We start from the raw sequence: 26,820 nt of genomic DNA on the forward strand, positions 1-26,820 counted from the left end.
TGTATTTGTCTCTTCTGATCGCTTTATTCCGCATCTTCATTGGCCGTAATGTTGCACCAAAAGCTCAGCGGGATGGGCATTAATGCATAAAACAGATATTCCCTAAAAACATATGTCAAGGTGATGCAATATGCATGCGCTTGTTAGGATGCATCATGTCTGCCGATGCCGTACGCCGCAAATATTATGCAGGGATGTACGCCTTGCCTATGTTTGATCCACTCGTTGCAATTTGTTAGTGCGGGTGGGAAAAAAATTAGTGAAAATTAAAAAAAAAATTAAAGTGATTAAATGTGCAATGCTGGGTTTGTCAAGAAATAAGGTTTTCATGAGACTATATTTAGGATTTTAGAAAAAAAAAAGTTGTAATCTTCCAGTAATAATATCAGTATTGAAGTCCATGTTTTTTTCCTCACGAAAAAAAAGAAAATAATTTGTATTCAGAGGAGAATAGAATTGTACTTTGTCAAGAAAGTTGGATTTTTTTTTCAAGAAAGCCTTATTCTGTCAAAAAAAAGATTTTTATTCTGAAAAAGTTGTATTTTATTTTGAGTTAAAATAATTCCGCTCACGGTGATAAAGTTAAGTTAAAAAAACTCAAGAAAAAAAAAACTGAAATCAAAACCTTACAAAATAGTTGTATATTTAAAATAACTGATAGTCTTATGACAGTCGTAAGTTATTTTACAGCAATAATTAGATTTTTTTTCAAACACAAAATATATGAAATAGCCCTGTATTTTCAAGAAAAAAAATCCAAGCTTTATTACAATAATGCCAATTTTTTTTCTTGACTTGTCAAACGTAATCTCACAAAAAGGTCATTAGTTCTTGAAGACTGTTACAATTTAAAAACAATCTAACACCATATTAACTTCAACACAAACGAAGCCAAAGAAAAAGCAAACGAGTTCATCCTTGGCTGTGTTGACGTGCGACCTCAGTGGCCTCGGACTTTCTGCGGCAGCCATTATTTCCCGGAGCTTTGGTCTCAATCATGCAGATATATTCCTGCGGTGCTCATTTCCCGTGTTGGCCGCCTCATTGTCGGTCTTCTCGTTTGCATATGAAGCGCCAGGTGAGTGGCAGAGAAGCGCAGGATCGAGACCCCCTCGAGTGGAGCCGCATGCAGAGCGGGGGGAGCGACAGGAGGCCTAATTGACGCCCCTTTAAAATTCCCACGGAGGAGCCGCGCTGCTTTTCATGTGGAGGTCGATCCGGTCTGGAACAGTGACGAGTGACAAGGGGGTGAGTGGCGCACCCCACACCTGCTGCTCATACGGCATCATCAGAACAAGAAGAAAGAAAAATGGAATTTTACGCTTGCGGACTTACAATTGCTAATGCTAGTTTTGCCATGTTTAAAAAAAAAAAAAAGAAAAAGTAAAAATCTCAAACGACATTTTTTCAAAAAATTCCAAAACAATTCTTGAAAAAACAAGACTCTATTCTCGAGTGATTATTATTTTTCTATAATCTTTTTTATTTTACGTTTTCACAAGAAAATAAGACAGTTTAGCAATTTTTCTTTCTCAATAAGAGTGCAACTTAAAAAACAAGAATTTCTTCAAACATTTACTTTCGTCTTTGAAATGCAACTTATTTCCTCTAAATCCTTAAAAAATGTTTTGTTTGTGCAATTTCAACTTTTTTTCCGAAAACGTTCCTCATAGAACTTTCCACCAAAATACATTCTGTTAAAAAAACCAAACAAACAGGACTTTTTCCCTGGAAGATTCTTTAAAAATGATTTTATTTTTTTAAAACCAAACGTTTTTCCTCCTAAAAACATGACTATTTTATTTTTGTGCCGTTACAACTGCTTTTTTCCATGAAGTCTTTCCTCTCACAAAAGCCTTACTCCCCCGAAAAATGACTTAAAAAACCCCCCAAAAAAACCAGCACATTTTCCATTCTCCCTCGTGATAACAAACAATTGATTACAAGGTGTACGAAATTAACCTTAAGCCATATGTTAATTTGCAAAGTCGATTGAACAGTTTTTCTTTTATGATGACTCATAATAAGATTCTGTGTGGTAAATATTTGCCCTGGTGTCGAATGTGAAAAGTCCGATACGCCCTCCGGGTCAGCGAGTGATGTTTCCCATCAACACATGGTGTTAGCTTACAGGTGTAGCATGTTCTGTTAGCGTGTGTCGACAAAGGTTTTCGTATTGATCGTAGCCCCTCAAGTTGTATGATGATCACTACGCTTGAGAGAACAATTAATTGTGCATGTGATCGATGTTCATCCAGGAATCAATGGACACTCTGTCTCTATCCACTGTCTATTCGCTCTGTGTGCGCGTGCGCCCGTGTGTGCGTATGCCCGTCTATGTGCGTGCATGGATGATAGCTTGTGTGTACATAAAATCAAATATGGCATCTAGTTCAGTGGTCAAGTTTGCCCTCATAAGATCAAAACGTTTTTGCATTTAATTTTTTTTTTTTTTTTTTTACTTTTTTAAAAACAAAAATTGCATTTTGAAATAAAATAACACTTAAAAAATTAATCTATTATGCAATGATTGTAATGAAAAATGTTCGTAAAATTTCAGGATTTCAGCACTATATTTTTTTGTTAAAAAAATAATTTTTGAGAGGAAAAAAACCCTCTTTTCTACAAAAAAATAAACCCTAGAGGGAAAAAAATCTAGAAAAATAGCGATTTACCCTTCCTCTTTTTTTTTATCCTTAGAAAAACTTGGAGAATTTGGGAAGAAAATACCTTTTCCGAAAATGACATTTTTAGGGCCGCATATTGACCCTTGGTGGGGCAAAAAAAATTGTTGCAAAAAAATAAAAATATTAAAAGAAATTTAGAAAATTATGACATTTTGTAAAAAGCACAAGCTTTTTCTCTGAAAATACCCTGCAAAAACTTAAAAAAAAAAAAAAAATATATATATATATATATTCTTGAAAATTCAAACATTATGGTCCTAAAAATGACCATGGGTGAGGCAAGGTGTCTTCATATGGCATGGCTTGCACGTTGGCCTTGATCCGCATAAAAAGCCAACGCTCCTCTTGGCCCGCCTCAGCTGCCAGCTTGAGGACAATTCCGCTCGGTGCACACGGAGAGGTGGGAGCCGCCCTCTTGAGTGCCACAGCGTGTCCATTTCCCCCACCTGCAAATGGCCCCCTCGCCGACTCGCATGCACTTACACACCCCCGTCGTCACTTTCTGAAACGTCGCGTGGTCATATGTATGAAAATGGAGGGTGTGACAACATACCTGCTGACGGTATGCGGAGCGCAAGCAAAGAAAAGAAATGACCTCACCGTGAAAATGTCATCAATATTTTAGCGGGTGACCAAGAATTGTTGGGCTCTTCGGTTTGAATTTTGGGCACACCCCCTCTCATATCGTGAAGGGGATGGGGGCGGGGAGACCCAAGTTGATATCCTCTTTATACTTTTATGAATTCACTTTGCAGGGAGGCCTTTTGCCTCCAATATAGTTGCTCATTCCAGAGAACGACTTAGCTCAGGTGGTAATCGTGGTTGTCTTTCGTCGAGTGGTCACCTGAATGGTACCGTTATTATCTTTCATGGCGTAGTCTTTGATCTCGGTGGTAGGTTGGATTATTGTCTCCCATGGAGGAGTTTACAAATGGGGCGGTAGCATGGTCATCTTTCGTAGAGTTGCCCTCGACGGGAAGGTAGACTTGCTCATCGTTTCATAGCATGATCTATGACGCAGGTGTCATCTTTTGTTCCACAACTCGGATTGGTTGAGTGGAGTAGTCTATGACCCAAGTGGTAGTGAAGTTGTTGTTTTTGTCAATGTTGACAAGCCAGGTGGTCTTTTTTTCATTGGGTGGTCCGAGACCCAGGTGGTCGTGATGAAGTTGTTTTTTTGCAGATGTCCATAACTTGGGTAGTCTGTTGTCGTAGAGTTGTCTGTGACCAAGGTGTTGGAGTGGTCATCTATTATAGAGTGACCAACAGTTTGAGTTTTCTTGGTGGTTTTTTTCCCTTTGTGTGTGTGTGCGTGTGGGTGTGTGCGTGTGTGTGTGTGTGTGGGTACTTGACACCCCATCTCTGCAATCAAGAACTGTCCACCCCCTTTTTTCCTGTCTTTTGGTTCTCTTTTTGTATCCGTGGCCCTTCAAGCCTCGAAACCCGGTCTTTACAATCGTGTTTGGTTTTCTTTGCTTTTTTTCTAGCTCTTTTGAGTGTCTTATTGAAAAACTTTGCAAGCGTTTTTTTTCTCTTCACAATGTTTTGTCAAAAAAGTCACTTTTTAGGTTTTCGTTGTTTTTCTTTACAATTAAGATCTTTGGGTGGCTTCATATTTTTGGGTCTCACTTGGATCACCTTTTTTTGTGTGTTCGCAATCAGCAATTTGAATTTTCTTCTAGTTTTTGGTGTTGTTTTAAGTCTCTTTTTGTTTCTTTGGGCCTTAAGACCCAAACTTCCCAATTAATGGTCACCATCAACATTTTGGTCTACTTTGGGGGAACATTTCAAGTTGCCGAACCCGAAAAAAGCAACTTTACTTGACCAATATGAGTGGTGGTTTGAAAAGACTAGCGGCACCCAACGCACACCAAAATAAAAGAAGCGGAGAGACAAAGAGGGTAACCGAGGGAGAAAGACGGAAGAGAGGGAAGGAGGACAAGGCCCACCACACTCAGCTACAGGAAAGCAATTAATAATTTACATCATCTGTCACTGTGCGCTCCACTGGACCACTCAACAAACAGCACCCGTAATTTAAGGCAAAACACACACCCACACACGCACACACACCTACACACGCACACAGAGGAAATAAAAGCATGCGTGCCAAGATCTGGCATGCACTCGCCTGCCACGCGACTCACCGGCGCAGCCTTGAGGCCGAGCCCAGATGAAGCCTAGCTGGAGCCTTAGCGGGCCCTCTTCACACTCGCGGTCCGGCTTAGTAGAAGCTAGCTCCTGGCGGCCCTGCCTTTTGTCTCGGCGGCGGCCATGTTAAATTCATGCCGTGTGTGTGTCACTGCTAGCTAGCGCCTGACGGTAAATATTTGATACATTCCCATCCGTCTGAGGAACTCCCCTAAGCATACGATTAGAGCTGCCTGTCTGTCGGGGTAAGGTGGGGTTGGGGGGGGGGGGGGGTTGTAACGTGGTTGCCGCCGCCATGATAAATTTACAACGTTTGTTTTGGGAGTAAAAAAATCTTGCAAATGGATGCTCGGAGAGTCGTAATTGCTTTCAGTGCAAACGGTCCGTCATCCAGGAAAAAAAATGGTTGGAGCGGTGATGCTTTAGAGAAACCGGAAACGTTGGCATTTCATTTCAATGTAGTGGTATAAGGTGCTGCTTTTCATTCAGTCGCGGGTTCGAATCCCAGGTAAAATGCTCAAAGTTATTCTAACAGATCGAATTCTAGCAACTTGCATATATACATATGCTTTAAGAATGTCAAAGGAACATTAGAATACTTTTTAAGGTCATTTGATTATTCTGGAATTTAAATCCATGTTTAATTCCACCGGCAGGGTAGCGCCAGCGACAAGGTCAGCCTCTGATGGGGGGAACATTTCAATTTCACACTTGGTCTGTTATAAAATAGCGACATGTCCTTCATCTGGAAGACACCCTCACGGAAAATAGAAGGGGCAAGCATTCTCATCAGTCAGCCTCAGTTGAGACACCTGAGCCAAAAGTTTCAAACCAACAAAAAAACAGGGGTGGGCAGGGCGCAGATATGCCCAATGGGCAAAGCTACAACCGAAGGGCAGAACTATTGCCGGTGGGTGAAGCTGAAGCCTGTGGACATAGCTAAGGCTGGTGGGCAAACCTCGATCTGGAAGGCAACGCTAAACCAAGTGGGAAAAGCAATTGCCGGTGGGCAAAGGTACTGCTTGTGAGTAAAAATACAAATGGTGGGTGAAGCTACGGCCAGTGGGCAAAGCTATGGCTGGTGTGTGAAAATCCGGGCGGAGGGCTAAGTTCTGTGGGCTTCGTCTGCTGGGCAAAGCTACGTCCGGTTGGTCGAGCTTGATTGGCAAAGAAATAGGAGCGGTAGATAAAGCTGCACACCAACAGCCAATGAAGAAAATCCCAGCAGGTGGGCGAGGCTATGGCGAGTGCGCAAAGCGCTGGTCGGTTGTCAAACCTCTGTCAAGCAACTCTCCGGCTGATGGGCAAAGCTCCAGCCGGCGGGATAGATAGCTATACGTACGGCGTATTGAGTGAAGACCATTCGAAGGCGTGGAAAGAAGTGTTGACTCACCACTCGCCTCGTGTGTCCACATTGAGTCAGTTAACAAAATCAATAACCATGCGCGTGTGTGAGTGACATACGTGTGTATGCAGGTGTGTGTGTGTGAAAGAGAGAGAGTTGTTCCCTCTTCCTCACATCAATTATTGAGGCGTCAGGACACACCAAGAGCTCTGGGGGAGTTCAAAGTTCAAGAGACCGGGACTCTGAAGGGCTTTCAAGAGGCCTCAGTGTCCCTTATCTTAAGCGTGCGTCAAATCACACACTATGCAGTGAAGAGTCACTCTATAGCGTGTTATCATAATCTCACTGAATACACACGACAAGACAAAAAGCTTCTTTTTTTTTTTCTAGCGCTTATTTGGTGCTATATGTGACATATTGACAAAATAGTAGCGGAATTCAAAATCCCAAAAATGAGGCCCGACTCGATATCGTTTGGAGCACATTGATTCATTTATATTTTTACCTTCATATTATCAACTTTGACTTGGTGCTTTATTGGATTTGTGGGGCAAAAAGTTTTCCTTACACACATGGACAAAGTGGCTTGCAGTCGAAGCAAGACAGTCAAGAATGACGTAGAAACGTGATCTCTCCATGTCTGGACATTTCGTTTGCACTTGCAAAAGGCTTTGGTTTTCAGTTTCTTATTAAAAGTAAACCCAGTCTTGAGATCGTTCTGCTTTTTGGAGCCTTCTTGATCTTGGTCTATCCGATTGGACATCCCATCATCCTCTGACACCCTCCGGGATTATAAACCATCGATTCGGAGCAAAATGAAGTCTGCGGGTGAGAGGGTTTTTTTAAAAAAAAAAAATTGCAGCCGCAGCAGCATGGACCACATTTATACACTCGCGTCAAGCGAACATCGGACTTGAAGAGCAGCTAAACTCGCTCAGAGCGGCCTCTCGGCTCCCCGGACGCCTGACCAACTCGGATTGCTTGTTCCGCAGTAGCACTCTGTACTGCCAAAGGGTTCTGCAGACTCATAACCCGCCGACTACCACCCTCCTCACCGCTCACCACCCGCAACCTCACATGAAACGCCATGAGTTTGCTACCCAACTTTTAGTGCACCTCCTCTTCGGTTTTCGCCAGGCCCGAGAGGACCTTGCTCACCCGCACTTCACCGCCGACCTCGTCGCCCCTTCCCCACACCACCCAACCTCCCTTCCTCCTCCACCACCGCTGGCTGCATTAAAGGCAAAGGGGTGGCTGATGCGTGTACCGTTATGGGGTGGATGGGGGTGTGAGGGGTGGGTCGGCCCAGCAGCGCCTGCCCGTGTCTGGGCCCGCCTCATGAAATATTGACGGGCAAGTGTCCCTTCCAGAAGCGAGGAGGAGGAGGAGGGTGGTGGTGGGGAAGGGGGGGGGCGTAAGCGGGTTCAACATTAATATTTCAGACTGCAATCTCCTGCTTGACAAACTCCCCCACGTGATTGGCTAAAAAGCTCGCAGTGCCTAGCAAGCAGCCGTCCAGCCCCCCCACCCTCCAACCGTCCTCCAACCATCCATTCTGTTTTTCTGCTTACACCTCTCAATCTCACCACTCCGAAATTTGCAGAGGCGGTGAGGGGTGAGTGAAGATGCAGAGCGACGGGGGTACCGGCAGGGGCGGCGGCCGTGTGGGTAGGTAATTAATTACGGCCAGTGATTTTGGCAGCGGAGATCCCCCGCGCTCGGCCGGCCCGAAGCCTCTGGGGGGCGCAGCCGGTGGGTCCCGTCGAATGAAGTGGCATCCATTTTTTATGAAGAGCAGGTTATCCTATTTAGTCAGATTAAAACAGGCATGGGGGGGAGGAAGGGGAGTGGTGGCGTTAGTGGGTAAGAAGGAAATAGGAAGGCGGACAAAAAAAAAAAAAATCTTCCCCCAGCATCCCATTTGGCCATCTCCTCCTTCCCCTTTTACTTTACGCTAAAGCTTCACACAAAAACAACCCTCCCCTCCCTTATTTTTTCCCATCAGACCCATCTAGGCGCCCGCCCGCTTCCCCATTAACCTGGTTATGCGCGGAGAGTGCTTCACTGACCCCTTGCCAGGTGCGCCCTAAACACTCCCCCCTCCACCTCCCGCTTTCCATTTCATTCATCTATTTCTTAGAACTCATCTACACTGATTTCAGACATTTTCCTGCTGGAATCTCTATTTTTTTTTAACTCCTGGGTGCTGGGTGAGTGAATGAACCTTTGGCTTTCGGTTTATTGATTTCAGAATGCTCCTGAGCAAGGCACACTTATTGGGAAAAGCATGACAGAGAGCAGAAAATGATAGGAGTTGAACTCCCGGACGACTCTATTGCACTTTGTTTCCTAAATCCGGTGTAGGATCTCTGAACCATCCTCTCCTGGTGACATATCTCTGTCTGAACTGGATAAAAAGTGTGAACACACCCTTAGACTACATCCCACAAGGATAAATGCTTAAAGAGCAGCATTTTGGGATGACTTACCCTCCTCTGGGCACTGTCTGCGGACGTGTGAGGGAGACATGAAATATACAAGTGTAGTCCTAGTGGAGGATGCCTCAAAAACCCTGAGCAAAATAAATAAAAATCCACACCCCCCAGCCTAAAAGCCTGGCGGAATTAATAACAGTTCACCGCCACAGCGGCAATCGGGAGGTTGACGAAACCCTCACGTGCAACTTGGAGATGCTTTTCCAAAAGTGACATCAACTTTAGATGAGTCATGAGATGATGAGGTCATTCACACGGCAGAGGATAAAAGAGGATTCCGACGTAAGGTAAAATAAAAGTCACCCACACATTGTTCTGGTCCTGTTTTACTAAAAGGTTGCACATGCTAAAACAGAAGTAAACTGATATGAAACATGGATCAACTAACCAACCAGGATTACATCGACCAAATGCGATAAATTGCTGCTGAGAGAAGTTTTCTGCTCGGTAAACATTTTTGAAATTCAAAAAGCAACAATTAATGTGACACATCGTCTTTATGGCAGTGCAATTTTGGAACTTCTGAATGACTTGGAGCCAGTCACAAGAAGGAGTCATGCCATAGTTTCTATTTCGCGGCCTCTCGTTAATTTTAGCACATTGTGCCATTTAGTGCAAGCCTCTGCCAGAAGAATCTTCCTTGCCTGGTGTCCCAAATTTTAACTGGTATCCTGTACTGCTGGGCAGCAGTAACTTGTCAAGCATTTGTGCCGATGGCAGCAAAAATAGAAGTTTGACTTGAACTTTTTTTCCCTACTCTTTATTTTGTCTTATCCATGCCCACATCCTCCCTCAGTTCCCCCCGGTGTCTTGGTCTTCTTCTACCTGTCTGCCGTCATCACGCCGTGGGAGGCTTCTGTTAAATGATGCAGAAGGCGGCGGACAGAATTGTAACATGGCAAAGCCAATGGCACGTAAAGAGAAAAAGCGCACCAAAAAGCGGCGCGGAGCAGCGTGAAACATCCTCCCGGGTTAGAGGTGGAGGAGAGTGGTGGTTGAAGAAGAAGACAAATGGAGATACTTGAGGGAGCGTGTCAGCGCTTGAGGCAAAAGGTCGTGTCGGCGACGGCAGGCCGCAGAGCTAGCGTTTGGAGCGACGCCGCTCGACTGAGCTTTACAGCGTGTTAAGCTACATAATTTAACACTTATTGAACAGGACGTTTATTGTCTTTATGGGTGTATTTACGGGGCAGTGAAGTATTTTGAGCTGGCAGCTCGCCGCTGCCTTTCATGGCGCTAAACTAACCCAAACGCATAAGCAAGTGCAAAATGAGTCAAAGTGCGTAACAGCAGCTAAAATGACAAAAATCTTTTGAGATCATCATTTAAGACCTGCTAATTTTAGGTTGTATTGGGTCAATATGGACATTGATTTTTGAGTACTTTTCCCAGACTCGTGAAAAAATTCTAGCAATTAAAAAAAAAAGTTCTGACGGTTTTACTTGGAACCATGAAATTTGCCATGTGTCTCTAAAATGAGTAGAACCACAAAATGTTCTCAAGAAGTCAGACAATGTGGTTTGAGGCCATCAGCCCCAGATGCCAGTTTCATTTCAAAAATGAAATTTGGTAGGCAGGTCTATCATGACAAGACACACAAAAATGTCTCAGGAATCAAAGAAACAGTGTCTTCCATTTTGATGTGAATTAACCATTATAGCAATTTCCAACTCAGTAGCTCGACAGCGGGTAGTCATGTCTATCACGAGTAGACCCACAAAAAAAAAAAACAATGCCGGAAAATATTCAGAAAGTCAGCCATTTTGATTTGAAGCCAGCCATTTTTGGGTCATTTTGGCCATTTCTCGGTCAGTAGCAGCCTAGTTTTTGTTGTTGTTGATGTCTTTTTCATTCAAAAACATGACATTTAATAGACATTTCTTTCTTGAGTAGACCCACAAAAACAACCGAGAACCCTTACTCACATAGACACAGGAGGTCTGCCATTTGAGGTTTAAAGCGGTGATTTCTAGGTCATTTTGGCCCAACTTTTCCGACACATTTTGTCCAATTGCTACCAAATTTGAATCACGTAAACTGCGCAGATGGGCGAAAGCCCCATTTTGGCAGCAAGGCAGTCTTGTTCCTCCACTTGGGTCATGTGATGGTTGCGGTCCTCCTGAGGAATGGAGTGAAAGGAGAGAGGGGACAAATAGCTGGGAAAAAATAAGCGAAAACAAACAAAACACTTCGCTGTGACCCCGAAACTGCAAGCAAAGCTGCTCTCTCACGCACACACACGCACACCCCCCCGCACACACACACACTTGGCCTCCCAGGGTAACAGAAATCATGGCTGTGTTAGCGCTCCAAGTTCAGCCATGCAGATAATGTAAGGAAGTAGCTCAGCCACACAACGCGCACACACACGCACACGTCGAGTCGTGTTTTTAAAGGACAAGGCCGGTGGGACAGTCAGTGAGCGAGAATCAATGAGGAGGCCGCCACTCCCAGAGCGTCCACGACCAAGCGCTACACGCACTCGTGTGTCTTATTATATAAATGTGTGTGCGTCAGTTGTACACAATGGACACGATTCTTAATTAACCATAAATGTGATTTCACTTTTGGGCTTCTGAAATAAGTGAGCAAGCTCGTGTAGGTTGTGGTGGGGGCCTGGCAAAAGAGCGGCTTAGGTCCCCCAAGACGTGTCATTGGAGTGCACACGTGGATGGAAAAAGTAACAAAACACTCAGTGACATCCACTACTTGAGTGGTCATTGCACATAATGGGCCCCTCCACTTTGTGTGTCCCGTTGGGAAGACTCATTTGCAATGCACTTTTTTTTTGTTTGGGGGGGGGGGGGGGTTATACAGTACTGTAGCTATATTATAGTCAACTTCTATTATTTTTACTTTTATTGTTCATTTGTGAAAACATTTAGTCCTTTTTCTAATGTACAAATTTATCATATACATTTCATTTGTATTTTATTATTATTTGGATATAAGGATTTTTACTAGTCACCTATTTTATTTATTTGTTTAAATTCTGCTTTTTAAAATATTTTTATAATTAGTATAATTGTATATTTTTAATATAATTTTTTAAATATTTTTTTTGTGTTATTTTCGTTTTGTATTTTTTCATATGTACTAACATTTCTTATTTTAAGGTCAGTCAAATATATACAAATATTTATTTAACAGCATTAATTTATTTCAACAAACTAATGGGATTTTTATTAAACAATTAATAGCATCTTATTTGGTAGTATTCAGTATATTTGTATTAATCAAGACTCAATTCAGATGAACATTTTTACCATCCAACCATAATAATACCCATTAATTTTTACATCATTCCGATATTATATTTTTGGAATTTATGAGTGTATTTGACTGTCACTAGGTTGAATATGAGGGGAAAAAAGTATAGGTAAGATGTTTTTTTTTTTTTGTCGTCTTTTCCTAGTGTGTCCATTAATGCTGTGCCTCTCCTCCACCAAGCAAGCTCCACACACACACACACACTGTACACTTTCTACCTTCCTCTGAATTATGGATGGAGGGGCCCCTTGTTTTTCTGCCCGCGCTCGGCCCCCGCGTCCACTCAGTGCACTCTACTATACACGCATGCTTCTTATTCCGACACGGAGGGTGTGTGTGAGGTAGGGGGTTGGGTGTCAATGGGTTGTTTAGGGGCTTGGCGAGGCCTTCCCTGGTCAGATTGATGCTGATAAAGTTTGACGGGTGGCCGGAAAAACTTTTGTGCCTGAATCCTGACGGGAACATTTTGACACCGAAACAGACTAATTTTTCTTCTGTGATGCGATTTTACCGGAGCAGAATGCTAGTGAAGAAGTAGTAGGTGTGAGCACATCAACCTGGTGAAGCAGCATGTGACTCAAGTTTTTTTTTTTTTTTTTTTGATTTCTTGTTCCATGTAGCACAATGAACAATTAGGACTGAAAAACAAATCAAAATATTGAATCTTTGTTGCTATGAAGACGATTGTATGTGGTCATTATGTTTCGTATTTGTGTTTCGTAAACATATCATTTAGTATCTCAGTAATTGTAAACAATTGTATTTTGTTTGTAATGGAAATAACAAAAAATAAATAAAAATTAAAAAAAATATGACATTAAAGTAAAATATCAAGATGAAACCATGAAATCATTTTTTTTGTCGTTTTCTAGAAAATTCCTCAACAGCCTCCTCCAAATGAGCAGCACAAATCACGAGCCGCCCACCGCCTCCATAATTAGTCTCATTAGGAAAGCTCTCAAAGTATTTCTATTAGCTTAATTAGCACACACGCACACTCATATTAGCCCTCAAGTCCCCGTAGACGCGACCACAAACTAACGCAGCCAAGATAATACCGCTAGTATTAAAGCACTAAATGCGGCCATGTACGGATATTTCCAAAGGGAATAATCAATTATGTCGAGTGCATACTAAAATATACGTCGATATTTACGTCGTTTATATGGACACTGATTAGTCCTACACGTTACAGTAAACAAGCCAACAATTTCTTGTGTGCCATTTTTAATGTCTTGAGTTAAATGCAATGGGAGGCATTTGACCTAGGGCCAACAACTCCCTGACTTGAAATAATGTTTTGATTGGTCGGCGTGTTATTTAGTACAAGTGGTAATGCCCAATTTTTGCAAACGAAGGAACTATTTGGTGGAAAGGAAGGAAGGAAATAAATTGACAAGGGACTGAACAAGAAACCGTAACGGAACAAAATGACAATGAAAGCTGGACTTAAAATGGGAACGGAACAAAACAACAGGGCTTAGCTTATGAACATCCCAAAACAATGAAACAAACGAATGGAACGATGGAACCGCAAGACGGACCATAACAGAGAAACATAACATGGAAAGGTAATGAGAGAAACAAATGAACAGAATAGAAGACCTTGGCAGAAGTCTACAGCCCGGAGACTACTTGGTCATTTTTATCACCATAAATTGTGACCCTCCTTCCGAGTCCGATTGAAATATCTTCACTTCTTGACACTCTTTGCAGCGTTTCTCAGCTCAGCCGGGGGCTTCATTAGAGACATCTGGAGGCCGACCCCAGCAGCCCGGGGGCACTCGGGTGGAGGGAGGTGGTAGATGTATGTAGAGGGGGGTCCGTACAGAACCCGCCGCCCAGCTTTCGGCTGGAGATGGGCCAGGCTCCCCTGGGGCGACCGACCTCCTGCTTCTCCAACGGGCCAGCGAAGAGAAGAAAAAAAAAAAAAACTCAACAGCGTTTCTCCTTTGAACATCCTCCTCCTCTGTCTCTTCGCTTCTTCCTCTGTGGACCCTAATGAATGATTCATTTAACCCCTCCACCACCTCCGCAACCACCACCACTACTACCACCCAACTCAGGAGGCTCGTCGGCAACAAAAGGGGAGCAACAAACGCCCCGATTTGCACCACCCGGCCAATTAAAGGCAGTGTTTGACAAATGATTTTACACAGGCGCGCTCTGTTGACTGGCCTAATGAGTGTAAGACGGCGGAAAAACGAGCAGAGAAAAAAAATGCCCTGGGATGAAAAATCAATTATGAGACTTTATTATCTGGGAAGAGGCTTTAATTGAATGGAATAATTGCCGCTGACGCCAAAGAGCTAATTGCCTTGATGCAACCAAATGTCTCTCGTAAGAAAATGAAGCCAAATCTCCAGACGCTTATTTTTCAAAGTCTTGGACTCCTTGTGAAGAAAGCGCTTTTTGATTGGTCGCTCTTTAACTCGTGGAAAATAGAACGTTGCCGACAAGAAGAGGGAGAGGAGGAGAAGGAAGGGGGTAAAACAAACAAAAACACCCGCTGCCTGTCTTCCCACTCAGCATGAGATCAGCTTTATGAATATTTCACGCAATTATGAAACACACACACACACACACAAAAAAAAACAGGGTAAAAGTAAAGCGCATGAGGTGGGGTGAAGAAGAAGGGATTATGAGGGGTAAAAACGGATAGCGGTGCGGGTGCGTTCGGCTTGAACATACAGTACGTGTGCTAAAAGTGTCATGAAATATTCAGACGTAAAAAGCACGGCGTCCCGGGAAAGCGAAAGCGCTTGTCCCCTGAAGGTTGGAGGTCACGTTGAGTACCCCCCCCCCAAGGCCTTTACTCGATTTTTGCTCGATGTTCGATACCTTTCTGCCTTCATTTTGTGCAGCTCCTTGATGATACGGACCAAACGTTGCAATTCCATAGCTTAAAAAATAAATAAATAAAACTAAGCAAGACATATCCATATCCAAAGTGGGTGTTCAAATGGCCGGTGTGGTTTTGTCTGGTAACCTCAGCGCAGTGTGACATTCTTTTTCGATTCAGATTCTTTTGGATCGCGTGAGTGGTCATGATGGCTGTTCAAGCAATCTTTTGCCTGTTATGCATCCGATCATCAAATTCGGCTTTCAGGTCTTGGGGATCAACTTTTTTTTAAATTTCTACGTTTCATTGAGATTGATGTCCTGTAATTCCTGTCTGAAGACCAGTCCGTGGTGCAGTCTGCATCCTGACCGAAGATTCCAACCCCTGAACAGAACATGGACGTGTGTATAATGGCAATTGACGGTTCTGTCCTGCAGAGTCGCCCCACTTCTTGTTCTCCTCAAAACAGGTCCAGCATGACCGTTTCACCATCAGAAACCCATTTTTAGCATTTTGCGTGTAATTTTGAAGGTACCAAGCTCAGCTATTCTACGTCATGATGATCTAGAAACTTGCGGAGCAACATTGTACCCCAAACCTTTTCCTGGACTCAACCCGGCAGATGACCCTTTCTTGTTCCACCTTGTGAAGGCAAATCTTTGAATCATTATGACTTTGAACAGCCGTGGAGGTGTTTGCAGATGTAGATGTGGCGATGGCATTGGCTTACTTTCCAGAAACTTTGGACACCGAGCTCAGGAATCTCGCATTCTGCGGAATTTGAAACTTGAGGAGCAACCACGTGCTCGATTACTGCAGACAACCCCTCCGTTTTCCCTCTCGTCAGGCAACCCATTTCTTCTCGAGTTTCTTACGTCAGAAAGTCACCAATTTTTGAGCTCTGGTCAACAAGTTCAGCAAATTCCACATCCTGACATTCGAGCAACTCAATAAAAAATAAAAAAATGTGTTCCCTCACACATCAGAAGACACGACTGAGGCTTTCATTCTCTCTGCAAGGATGCTTCTTCTTGTTTCATCTTTGCAGACGCTTGGCAAGGACATCTGAGTGACTCATGAGACGCAAAATGTCTGCCCGAAGACGCGTCCGCCAAGCCAAGTGGCAACACTTCAAGTCGAGTCTTTCACAACTGCTATCCTACTTTATCACAATGCCAGGACGGCGTCTGTGGTGTCTTCAAGTTTGAAAGCCCATCGGCGGTATCGCTGGCGCCCAGACCACCCGGGAACTTGAAGGACATATTAAAAATGAAAGTAAAAGTAATAGAAGTCCCTAATTTGTTTGACGTCCTCTGTGATTGATGTGTGTTTTTCTGCCTTTTTGATCAGCGATTATCCAGGATAAATAATTGACGGTGCTAAAAAGTTAATGGCGACTCCTGCCGGTAAAGGATATGACGGGCGTGAAAGGACGGTTCACGCTGCTTTGGGGGCTTGATGAAAAAACATAGAGAGGTGTCCCCCCCCACCCCCACCCCCGCCCCCTCCTAATTGGTACTTAAACGCCCGCATCGAGCCAAACTGTTGCTATCATAAGAAATTGATGAATTAACCGAGTGAGAGTCTGTCGGACGGCAGAGAGAGCGGGAGAGGGTTCTGAATCTTTTAAGAGGATAACTTACTTGGGCAAAACAGCTGTTTATGCATTATTTGTGGGGCGGGCCATTTACCGCCGTTTAGGATGAAAACGTCGGGTTTCCGCGGCGTACAGGAGTTGCCCGCGGGGGACGCAAGCTGAGGCGGAATTTTCGGGAGGGACCGTCCGTCACTGATGAGCGAGGATGAAAAATTTATCGGACGGTCGTTTTGGTTTAAAAGACTGGGAGATGTCGGCCTGTCAGTGTGAGAGCGTTCGTTTAAGTGACAAACAGGCCAGAAGGGGATTCGAGCGAGAAGAGGGTGGGGCTGGGCGGGGGTCCGAAGTATTTGTTAACGGGCCAAGAGCTAATTTAATTGAATGTATTTGTTTTTTGTTGCATGGGTTCATTTTTACTGACATATGTTTTTTAGCAACAGAAATGTAAATTGAATCATGTATTTATTTTTTTTTCGGGGGGGGGGGGCAGAGGCCTGCAAACCACACCATCCCCATACCTTCTTCATTAACCCTCTTTAATGTCTGGATTTAAAAAAAATTTTAGGATAAAGATTGTTTGGCCTTGGCAGATCTCTGCTTTGATTACACAGGAAATCTAAGCACATTTTTGCGACTGCTCTTGATTTTCGTCTCTATTCGGATTCATCCATTTATGAATAGAATTGACATTAGCATTAGCATCATCTGTCCCTCGATCTCACTTAATCAAACATGATGCGTGCGTAGGTGTGTGTGTTTAGATGTTTCTTTCCTGCTGTCACCTGTCCTCTCCTGTGCTGTCATCCCATTGACTTGTTGCCGCGGCGACTGCCTCAGGCGCTAGACATGTCGCCAAATGTCAAGCTAGCGGCTGATGCTGATGGTTCCCGACGACCGCTTTTTGTCACCCGTTTGTTCACCTAAAGCGACCACGGCGGTGTGTCATACGGATAGATTTGAGAAACATACGCACACACACTTCAGATATGCTGCTAGGTAAATAGCAAGCTAGCTGTTTTGGGACTTATTTTAAGATAGGTGGGAAGCAAACTAGCAACGTGACATGCTAACAGAACGGATCTCAGAATGATGTGGGGAGGATTTATAGTTCAATAAGTTAGATAAGTAAGTGGCTAAGTACTTAGCTACCTAGCCGCTGGCTTGCAGGCCTTATTATGCAGGACAGCACTGGTACTCTAAGCTAGCAAGATAAATGTAAAGATAGATGGAGAGATAGAGCTATGATGATTATAGCAGATATATTCCGGTACGTTTAAGGGGGAAGGAGGTGGAGTGGTGTTGGGGGGGGGGGGGGGGTGCGCTAAAATGGTAATGTGCTTTAAATGTCAGAGGAAAGGTACGCTTCTCATCAACCTTTGGTCACCCGTCCGCTTTGAATATTCTTATTGGCGTCATGTATTAGTAATGAGAGTTGAAAAGTAAGTCAAATTTAACCTTCACCGTACCCGTGGAAGCTATGAATATTAACGAGGGCCATTATGTGTACCTGATCTGAAAGATTCTTAACCCCCGCCTGCTGCCGTTTTCCAGCATACCGCACTTTCTATTCCGTACTGTAGAAGATGCAGTTGCACAGCCCATCCTGTAGGGGGAGTGCTTATTTATTTATTTTTTTTAATGTTAGAGGTGCAATTTCTCCCTGAATTTTAGGTGACGTTTCTGTGAATGGTCATTGTTTGTCTGTATGTGCCCTAAATGTGACTGGTGACCAGTCCAGGGAGGGCCATGCTTCTCTTGCTCAAAGAAATCTGGTGTTGGCTCCATTTATTCCGTTTATATATTCATAGAAATATGGCTGATGAAAGATGGTTTCATTTGGGAGAAGGGCGGGCTGACAGATTGTGGATGGAAACTCTCACCCCAAAAGAAATTAAAGGGTGGCACTTTTGTAAGACTGCTAGCTAGCTAGCACAGGTGTAAAATAATTTGCACGACGCTACAAAGACGCACCCCAACCAACACCTGCAGCGATCTCGAACCGCATTAGTCTTGCGTCTGTCACCCCCACTGTGCCTCCTCATCTCTGACATTGTGGCTGTTTAGCATGCACAGACACCGTTAGCACAAATCAGGCCAATGTGGGACGAGATGGGGGGGGGGGGGGGTATTTGAGTGGGGGGTGCGCTTCCTCCCAGGATTAAGGCTTGATCAAGGCGCCATCAACACACTCTCTCTCACTCTCAACTTCCCCAAGAGAGCACCAGTAAGGGGGGTGGGTTGTTTATTTCGCGGGGCGTCTACCCGCGATGGTGGACAACAAAGACAAGAGGAGATGTTTGCTTCCCGCTTACTGTCACTTCAGATGCTGCAACCGGGGAAAACTGTCAGACTCTGACGTGCCTCTTGACTGTTGCGGCATGTTTATATGCCGTTTTTCTAACTCGTCTTTTTTTCTAACCCTGTTTTCACCAGGGGTGCGGTTCATGTAGAGACCTTTCCAAATGGATCAGAGCGGAAACAGTAGATCAGCAGAATGGGTGGCTTTTGTGAGTTTTAGGTGTTCTGGTATTTGCAGAAAAACCTTAACTAGCTAGCAAGTAGCGAACAAGCAAAATCCCCAAAAAGTACAGAGTCGACTTTGGCCTTGCAGTCCATTTCAATATTGGTAATACTGTTTTTGTTTTGTCCACGATGTAACACATTTGGGCTCCTTTCGGTTGCTTTCCAATGACAGTGGTACATTATGCAGATCTGGACTCTTGGAAGTCCATCGATTGATCATAAGAGAATGTCATTTTTGTTTGTGGGAACAGAAAATAAAGGAAAAGGTCCTGCAAAGAGCCATAACAAAAGTGACTTTCAAGTCCAAAAATCTCGGACAATGGCAGGATGCTGGCCTTGCCGTCTATTTCAGTATGTAGAGAGCATCTTCGGGAGACTGCGGGAGAGTAGACGGTTGCAGGTGTCAACTCTTTCAAGAAAATGAAATTGTGACACTTTTCAGTATCGATCCTCCTGGGAACTTCGAACTGAAGAAGCCTTTCACATAAAGGTGGAACTCAAGTACAGGCACATGGTGATCTCAGATTGTGTCTAATGTCTGAGATCAGTGACTCTTTAGTAGCTTAGCTTATTGATTCACGGGGATTTGTAGCCGAGCCGGTCTCATTAACACCGGATAAAGTCCTAATCCTTCTCCCACACCCCAACCTGCAGTGTAGGCTCACTCTGCTTCTCCGCCTCTGGGATTGTCTCACTGCACCCAATGCTGAGTTGATCCCAAGCCAACTGTGTATGTCGCTTTAGAAACATGATGTTGCAAATCTTATTGCCAGTAGTCTCTTGAGGATTTTAGGACCACCGTGTAAGATAATGTGGCCGTCAGTTATCAGTGATAGTTTATGGTCGCGGCAGGACGGATAAAGTGAGTGTCAAGTGTCAAGCATCACACCGGGGGGGGTGGGGGGGCCTGGACGATGAACCGTAATAGAGAAGGGGGAACATGGGATGCCCAAATTGTGTGGCACGGGTACCTCATTAACTGCCTGACTACCGCTTCTCACGACAACTGTCAATCATTCTCCCTCCTCGGGCCCTCCTTCCGACTCCTCTCTCGGTTCTCCGCTTGCCGTGAGCGATCGATACCGGCTGAAGGTGGGAGGTTGGCTCACAATGACGGCGGAGGCCGATCGATAGACGCCTCCTTTCAAAGCTTCTCTCTCTTCCAGACAAGCTGGGAAGCCAGAGGAGAACGTGAGGAGAAGGCCCAAATGAGCTGGAGGGTTTTTTTTCTTCTGTTTTTGCCCTCGTCTTTTTCTCGGGGTCACAAAAGCAGGGACATGATGGTTGAAAGAGGGATGTGACGGAGGTGGAACAGTAGCAGGGCCAGTGACCGAGCACAAGACTGGAAGGAAGGACAATTGGGATTCGAATGTGAAAGCTGTGGATACGGTGGGGTCGTGATTAGCACGCCTGCCTCGCTTTTTAATTATAGGAATTTAAAAAAACTACAAAACCATTTTAAGCATTAATTTTGTATTTAGCTAACTGTGAATAGAAGAAACAATCAATATATTTCTATTCGTACACCAAAATGGCCTAATTTAAGTTTTATTTTTTTTTTTCACTTCAATTTCAAATGGTGTATTATATTTTACATTTGCATCCTTACAAATTGCTCAATTTTTTTTCGTACGGGGTTTGATGAAGTAGCGTCAAAGTGTTAACGTAAAAATAATGTCGGCTAAATCATTTCCATTTACAACGGTGAGCCCCCGCTTGGGATTTTCATGCTCTGCATCAAAAGCCATCAATGCGTATTTTAATGAATCAAAGAAAAGACGGCGTGAAACGATCTCACCTTATTATTGAACCTCACAGCGTTTCATTCGGCATTTGGAAGGGGGGGGCCGGATATCTCCCGCTTTCTGCCCGCTAATTTGAGGCGCGAGCTCGAGGACACTGGCTGGCTGGGCTTTAATACAAATCATGTTTCAATCGTTACTTGAAGACCTTAAAGCTCTCGTGAGGGCCTCGGCCTAATGAGGCCTGCTGGGATTTCGATCACTTTTTTACATCTGCTGCAAAAATGCAGGAAAACAGAAACGGAATGTCCGCTACAAACAGCCCCTCAATAATCCGGTTGGAGACCAATTTGACATGTATAGAGCTATCTTCTTACCAAAATTAACATTAAAAAAGGTAAATTGTTTAAAATGAGAGACAAATCAAACCATAAAAACAATGCGAATACTCAAAGACTCCAAACTATATACAAAACAAACACACACACACACAAAACGGTGTCCCGCAAGGATAGATTCTTGAACCCTTGTTGTTCAAAAGTTTGATTATTTTTACTAATCTTTGTAGCATTTTAATGTTCTGGCTGCACTATTTGCAGTATGCCCTCAGTATGTCCTTGATTGGGTCTTGTGACTTTTTATATTCAATTTAAGTATTATTGTTGCTTGTCTTCCCCGCTAGCTCGCTCTTAAGATAAAAGAAGTTTCTGCCTCAAGGTGTCGACCATGTTTCAGCGCAGCGTCAACATTTGATCTGTGGATGCTTTTATGGGCGAGCAACACAAGAAAAATCAAAGGCAAATCTGAATATCAAGCTGACGCATTTGCCCAAGCCGCCTTTGAAGGCTCCTGCCGGCACTACGCCAGGGAGCCCCGGAATCCGGCGAATGAGGATTGAAGTAGAAATCCACCTCAGCGCGTCGCCGCCGCCGAGCCCAAACATCACAAGCGGAGTCTGGCTTCTTGATTGGAAGCCGTTTTGTTTGTCAACTACAGGACACTGCATCAATACACTCCATCCTCTCCACTTTGCTGAACTTTGCCCTCATTCTCCTCTTGGATAATATTTGTTTCCTAACCAGGATGAAAATGTCGAATGCTAATGTTAGCTTGTGCTGTGCCTCACCTCTGGGGTGGAAACAGATTGACTAAACAGTCGCCACTCTGTTCTGTTTTGCCCTCAGTCTCCTCTTGGATAAAATTTGCCAAGCCAAATGCCTCAAAGTAAATACAAACCAGGCAAAGGTGCTCGTGCGAGTAATATGCTTTGGGTCTGGAATTATACATTACACTTCCTTGCCTTCAAAAAGTGCACTGAAGCGTCCTTGGCGGAGGTAACAGTCGCCATGTGAGTGAGTCATTGAAGGGATCACAGGCTTTAGAGACTCTCCACTGACACCGATGAGTGACAACTAACCTCCCTCAGCGCTCTTTATTGATCCCGCCTCTGTGTGTGTGCGTGCGTCACTTGGGGTTCAGAGGTTATTAATACAGTTTCCAGTGACCCTTGCATGAACTCCATGTTGTCTGCTCAGCGGGTCTGAGTGCCGCGGTGTGAATTTTATATCAGTGTATTTCCTCAAATAATAGCCCACCAAGCCCTCTTCTCTAATCGATGACACTTCAGACAGTTAAATTCCTCCCACCAATAGACGGCTCCTTTTTACCATCAGGAATTATTTGTATTATTAAAAATGGCTGATTGGGCCTAATTTTCACTCGGGGGTTTATTCACTTTTGTTGGCAGCCTTCTTTGATATAATGCTATGAAAAGATATAATGATATATTTACCAAAAAAAGAGGGGTGTACTTAATTTTGTGAGATGTCCTCAAGACATTGGTGGAAAGTGATAACGTCGAAATACTTTGTTACTCTACTATTTTTTGAAGTATCGTCCTTGATTATTTTTCAGGCGACTTTTGCCACCTCTGTGTGTATTTGGTGTGCACGTTCAGATGTGTCTGCCGTGTGCCTGTCCCAAACAGTGCGCAGATGCTGACACTCTTTGGCCAACTGGTGTACTGCATGCCAACTGCATGTCGCAGAAAAATTATACTTTAACAACAATTAACTGTTTAAAACGAGCAAAAGTCAAACTGGTTAATTATTTAATACCATTTAATATGAAAATGTACATACATAATACATTAAAATTAAAAAATATATTAAAAACAAAGTTAAAAACTGTTCAACTTAAAGTAGAAATAAAATTACAAAACAATTGAACATTTCAATAAAATTAGATATATTAATAATAAACACAATTCAAAGTGTACTTTAAAATGCAGTTTAAATGCATTTGTGCATATAAATTTGGAGATCGATAGCTTTTAAAATACAGTATATCATTTTAATCAAGTGAATAAATTATGAAACATGGAAAAATAGTTATTATATCTAAACATAAATTCAATATATAATATAATTGTGTATGAATAAAATAAAATTGTATATATACATATATATATATATATACACTATGCATGTGTATATACAGTAGATATTTAATTCCATTAACTACTTTTACATTACTATTATTGCACTGTCTTCTTTATTTATCTAATTTATATATTTGTCTGTATTATTGTTGTATTGCACTGGAGAGGGGAGCCCTCTAATCTCGTTGCACACTTGAGTTCAATGACAATAAAGGGATTTCTATTCTATTCTATTCTATTCTATTATGTATTATGTGTGTATTACTTATAAATAGTATGCCATTCATACCAGATACTATTACAAAGTGAAGTAGATATGTAAAACATAAATAAATAAATATTCCAGTGTTCTCGGATAAAAATGGCAAAAAATTAAGAATATAATTATAAAGGACTAAGGCATAGTGAACTCAATTTCACTTCCTTCATGAGAAGCGCCTCTGCCTGCTGCAAGCTGTAGTTCTCCACAAGACCAGCAGAGGGAGCCATAATATAAACAGGAACGAATAACTGCATAACTGTCTGACTCTGTGTAATGATCCCATGTAACAGGATTCCAGTGTTAACGCAGTTGATGAAATATTGATTTTTGGACCAACATGTGCGATGTGGCTCCTAATTCTGTTGCCCCCCCCCCCTGCCCACCCCTCAGGCCGTCATCATGACCCCGACTTGTTGCGGGCTTCCCTCCATCCATCCGCTGGCTCATTTCCACTTTGGCCTAGTGTGGGAAAATTTTTTCTTCAATGCCCAAGTAAGCTTTAACAACCGCCTTCCTGTTTCCTGGCGGCAATCACTAAATTTAAACCCGGCTTTGTACAAAATTTACTTCTTATTGACAATGTAGTTGTTCCTGTGTAGCACATTCAATGCTTGGGATGAAATAAATACATTGAATAATTTTCTACAAAAACTTAACCTTAACCCCAAAAAAAGGAACGATGGAAATGTAAAAAAAAAAAAAAAGTTAATTTTACACATTGTTTGTGCTTCAAAAATATTTATTAATAATGTTGTATTCTAATTTTAATGTTGCTTGGTGTTATTTCGTTCTAACCAATACACACATTTCCACCTAGGAATTAATGTAACATTAATAATAATATTTCTGGAATGAATTTTGCACTGCTTCGGTTTAGCAAAACTGGTTCCTTCCAGCATGAAGGGTGAATTATGTGCTTGGGTATTTTCTCGTGCGTGGCTGGTAATGTAGGTCAAGCTTGTGAGTTGGGAAGCCAGCGAGAGAGTCAGTCAGTGATTTCCATTGTGCATCCTGAGTGAGAGGATGCAGCCAGAGGAAGCGATTGAATAATTCAACATATTTCCTGAGCCGTAATGGCTCGCTGCCGCTGATGGCACTGCCGCGAGGTTAAGTGCTCCGTCTTGGTGCATCCGTCCGTCCGGCTACCCATCCGTCCGGCCGTCTTTAGGGGTTTAGCCACAAATTACCCGAAAGTGGCTTGAATTAGCAGCGTGATAACAGGCGCGATCCACCGATTTATTTATTTATTTTTTCATAGATTGTCCCCCCCCCCGCAAAAAAAAAATGACATGACAACAAAGTCATCCGTCATCAGAACCGCTTTTCCTCACGGGGGTCACGGGCATGCTAGGGCTGATCCCAGCCATCTTCAGGCAGTAGGCAGGATACACCCTGGACTGGTCTCCAGCCAATCGCCGGGCAGACAAAACGAAATCGCCAAGCTTTTTCGCCTATGTCAAAGTTTGCCGAACATTTTAAGGATTCATCCTAAAAAATTCGGTACCAATGTCAAATTTTTTCAAGTCTGTTTGTTTCTACGCATTCTTGCCATCTGTTTCCCTTGTACGAGAATCACAAAGCACAAAAGTCTCGACTGAGCTCTGAAAGAGGGTGGGAACGTGCTGCGAGCAGATGCTTTATCGCTGTCCTTGAACGTAGCAGCTGCATGCTTGAACACAAGCCAGCAACTCTTGACGGACATTCCGTATTTGACTTTTCGTTTCATTCGCAAGGATCATCTTCTGGGGAAAAAAAAGGAGGAATGGTCGGGAGGGGACGCATTTGAATTCCAGAGGGGAGTTGTTGTTGTTGTTGTCATACCAGCAGCAGGAACAGGAAACGAGTTGAAACTTCTCGCCTGACCGCGTGACCCCTGCAGATAACATTCCCATCCTACCCCCCCCCCTTGCTCCGTCAGCCACCCTCCATCCCTGCAACCTCCTCTCTGTGAAACTTCTTTCTTCTGCTGACTTACACATTTTTGTGTATTCTGATAATTTGTCAAATGTCATCGCCTCGCTGTGCTTACTTGCTATGACCCAAAGTATAAATTTTCCAAAACTTAGCATCACTCTCTCACGTCTCGTACACAAAGTGGAAATGGCCAAAAAAATTTTTCAGGTCTACTCCAGATATGCCGACCAAATTTTATGTTTCTAAGTTTAATTGGTTTCAGGCCCTAATTATTTTTTTCCATGGTATGCAACATGGCCAAAATGTCCCAAAAACACAAAAGGATCATCGTCCTCTGCATTGTCAGGCAAGGCGTCTTCGGATGTTTTTGGTGAGTCTCCTCGTCGTTGGTGTGTGTTTTCTAAGACTTGAGACTTTCTCGTGATTCTCCTCGAGAAAGACAAACCTGTCAAATATCATGTTGCTCACTGAAACTGGTTATAAAGACTTAGCTTCCCATTTTCCCGCCTCCTGGGATGGTGATGTGTCGCCCACCCTGAACTCTGACCCCTGGTTCATTTGAACTACTCGGTGTTGACAGCTGTAAACAACAAAAAAAATGGCAGTAAACATTCCAGGGTAGCTCTGTGATTGATTGACAGTTGTATGGGCGTTTGACGGACAGCTGGTTTTGTCTCGGGGAGGAGGACTCCCAAAGGGGACAAGAGGATGGGTGGGGAGGGTCCCTTGCTTTGACAGAGAGGTCAAAGGCTGGTTGTCTGTTCACTTTGGAGAGCAGGAAGAGTCTCTTTGGAGGCCTTCAGCACACATTCTTCAATGATCACTCGGTAAACAAGATGAACGCTCACAACTTCGTGTTGACTCGGTGGAATGATGTTGCTAACCAAAACAGCAGCACCTACAGAGGGCTGCAGTTGGTCAAAAGTCCAACGGTGTGTCATAAAGGGGTTCCGTGATTTTCCGTAAAGGTGGCGACGATTAGTATTGGAAAAAGCCAAAAAGTAGGATTTGACTAATTTATGTTGGTCTCGTTACAATTTTGTCCCAGAATGCCCTTTATTGTCATTGTACTCAGTGTGCAATGAGATTAGAGAGCGTATTATATACTTATGAATGACTCTACTGTATGAATAAGAAGCACTTTGGGAGTCTTCTCTGTGAAAAGTACAGTAAAGATTAAATTGACTAATTTAGAGACTTTTATAACTGTGTGATGTGCAGCCCTTTTTTTTTTGCCACCCATAAAAAACACGCACAGATGCTAGATGTTTGGAAAGCTCCTTTTTATTGGATCGTCATCAGCAGCCACACCAAATAGCCAGAAAAACAACAAGAAAAATACAAACGACAAGCGCACTCATAATCTCATACGGTAGTCCATGGTGGCGAGTAACCTGTAAATAAATAACCAAATACACCACATCTGCAAAGAAACGGGTACTGTTCATATATCATAATAATAATCCTAAAAATAATATTCAAATTTTAGATAGACTTCTATATCTTTCTTTTTTCCATATACTCTCCTTAATTTCTCTACAACAAACAAACA

At 43.2% G+C, this 26,820-nt stretch overlaps 1 long non-coding RNA gene across 3 annotated transcripts in view; it reads left to right on the forward strand.

Moving 5' to 3' along the window:
- Positions 1 to 26,820, forward strand: part of LOC148320413 (uncharacterized) — a 41,260-nt gene that overhangs the window by 4,417 nt on the left and 10,023 nt on the right. For 2 of the 3 annotated variants that reach the window (XR_015839660.1, XR_015839659.1), the window contains exon 4: positions 1,073 to 1,248. This is a non-coding gene — a long non-coding RNA (uncharacterized LOC148320413). Of the gene's footprint in view, positions 1 to 1,072; positions 1,249 to 12,093; positions 12,239 to 26,820 lie in introns of those variants that run through there. The other variant, XR_015839661.1, reaches the window with a different exon arrangement.

Source organism: Idiotropiscis lumnitzeri, chromosome 17, assembly GCF_059441095.1.
Source record: "Idiotropiscis lumnitzeri isolate Australia: NSW breed Sydney's pygmy pipehorse chromosome 17, RoL_Ilum_1.0, whole genome shotgun sequence".
NCBI classification, from domain to species: domain Eukaryota; kingdom Metazoa; phylum Chordata; class Actinopteri; order Syngnathiformes; family Syngnathidae; genus Idiotropiscis; species Idiotropiscis lumnitzeri.